This window comes from Ursus arctos, unplaced genomic scaffold, assembly GCF_023065955.2.
Source record: "Ursus arctos isolate Adak ecotype North America unplaced genomic scaffold, UrsArc2.0 scaffold_10, whole genome shotgun sequence".
In the NCBI taxonomy this organism is placed as follows: domain Eukaryota; kingdom Metazoa; phylum Chordata; class Mammalia; order Carnivora; family Ursidae; genus Ursus; species Ursus arctos.
Window position 1 is genome coordinate 68,240,634 of NW_026622764.1, and position 2,399 is coordinate 68,243,032.

Consider the following 2,399-nt stretch of genomic DNA (forward strand, 5'->3'; position numbering starts at 1 on the left):
CAGAGAGAGAGAGAGAGAGAGAGAGAACACAGGCAGGAGCAGCAGGGAGAGGGAGAGGGAGAAGCTTGATCCAGAGCCCTGGGCTCATGACCCGAGCCAAAGGCAGATGCTCAACCGACTGAGCCACCCAGATGCCCCAGGAGCTGACATTTTAAATGTGCATGGGTCACTGTCACCTCTCAGTGGTCCTCCAGGTAGCAGCTCAACATTTAACAGGGTGCACCCGGTCCTGGTAATGATGTTTAGTCCTCGCAGAGTGAAGGGTGGAAAGATGGCTTAATGGATCCTTTTGTAGCTACAAGCGTGATGATTGGGTGTTCACACCATTGTGGGCCACATGCCTCCCTCCAACCTTGTTACAACCTCGGCACATTACCTGTCTGACGTGAACTTGGAGGAGAAAGAAAGAAAGAAAGAAAGAAAGAAAGAAAGAAAGAGAGGGAGGGAGGGAGGGAGGGAGGGAGGGAGGGAGGGAGGGAGGAAGGAAGAAAGGAAGGAAGGAAGAAAGATGGCTTAACAGAGAAGTCAGGGCAGAACATTTGTTCCGGTCCCCACAGGACAGCAGATCCAGACTTGCCCTTGATAATAAGCTGCCTCCTCACACAGTTCTGGGTGGGAAATAAGGCTGGTAATTAATTCTCCACCATTTTGGATGGTATATGAGGCAACGCACCAGATCCAGCTGTTCCTTCCAACATCATCTTGCCCATCACCATTACTGGAGCCATTGGTCCTGAGAGATGAAGCGTTCTTGAGAGATTGGAGACCAGCACATCACTAATCTTGCTTCATGTCATTGTCAATGACATTCTCGAGTGTCAAGGAGCTGTGATTCCTGAACAAGAAAGAAAAGTGCCTTCTCCACAGCTTTAGCACAAAAGACGACCTTGGAGAGGAGACATCCATGTGTGGAGGGGGATAGGAGGAAGGTAGTGATTTTCCACACTTAATATTATCCAGGCTTTCTGGAAAAAGAAAAAAATCACAGTACAGTTTAGACCTGGCTACACTCTTGGAGGAAGTTTGCTTCACTATCTGGAGTTCTGGGCTCTTTAAAGGGGCAGAACTCTCCAGACGTGAATACAATGCTGCCGTGGTCCTCTCTGGGGCACCCCACAGGCAGACGAGTCAACAAACCCAATCTCTTACTCACAAACAGAATCGTGTGAACTTCTCCCTGCCCTCTGGCTTCACCCACAGGAAGTGCATTCCAGAATATACTAGAATGTTCTAGAACTTCCCGAGAATTCTGGAATGCCTGTACTCTGTGACCAAGCCTACCCAGCTCTCTCCTCCAGAGCCCTTGCAGACTTTAGACTGTCCCACCTACAGATTTTTCCCCCACCATGAACTAAACTGAAATTTAGAGACTGCTTGTACTTATGTCTGTTACCTCACCACTCACATTTTTTTGCTACTCAGTATGTTCTCACTATACTGCATTTCCTTTTTCTCTGACTTTCAATCACAGTCCACAGTGGATGTGTGAGAGGCAGGAGAAGCCCCACCCCCAGTCTTGTCAGCAATTAGTAGTAATTGTAGGACCTCCCTGACCCCCAGAGGCAGTTATATGCTCCTCCTTTGTGTCCTCAACCTTCAATATAAAAGCTCACTACACTTTTTCACATTCTATGATGACCGTTTGATATGCCTTCACCCTAGAAAATAACATCAGTCACTGAACACTTCCTACGTGACCGTGTTTAACATACATTATTTCCATTCCCTTCAGATAAGTATTCTTTATACTATAAACAGGTGAGGAAACTAATGTTCCAAAAGATGAACTACCTTCTCCAAGATCACGCAAAGGAAGACTGAGCAGAGAAAGCAAACTTCAGATGGGCAGGCCTGGTCCAAAGCCAGCCCTTCTTTCGGTGACCTCCCTGCCGGTCAATATCCTATAAACCTGAGGTCTGGGCTCAGACTTTCCTCTCTGTCCTGAAGGTTAACCCTGAGACTGAGAAGTTTCATGGGACGTGGGATTTTTGGTGCTAAAACCGGGACGGTTGGCCATCTGGGGAGTGTGGACACTTGGACCTTAAGGTGGGCCTCGGGTGTAGAAGGTAGATGCCAGGGAGAGCTGAGCCAAGGGAAAGAACGCTCACTATGTGCAAAGACGCCCCCTGCAGGGCAGACACTGTGATGACAAGTCTGCCAACGCTGCAGAGGGTTACAGCTTCAGTCTCCAGGCCAGAACACAGTCAGGATCCTCTGGAGGGTAGAGATGGGACTTGTCAGTGGGTTAGATACACCAAACATTGGAGAAACATCCCCATGTTTTTCTTCCATTTATATGAATTCAAGGAAGCTAAAACTAGATAAAAATTTTTGAAAATATTCATGGATTCAGCGGACCCGCCCACCTCAAATGCTCATCTCTGAGAAGACTTCCAGGT

General features: G+C 47.8%; 1 non-coding gene across 1 annotated transcript; it reads left to right on the forward strand.

Annotated features, from left to right (window-relative positions):
- Nucleotides 1–283: 283 nt before the first annotated feature.
- On the forward strand, nucleotides 284–386 carry LOC113251559 (small nucleolar RNA U13). Its single transcript, XR_003314537.1, has one exon. It is a non-coding gene; the product is annotated as a small nucleolar RNA U13 (small nucleolar RNA).
- The last annotated feature ends 2,013 nt before the right edge of the window (nucleotides 387–2,399 follow it).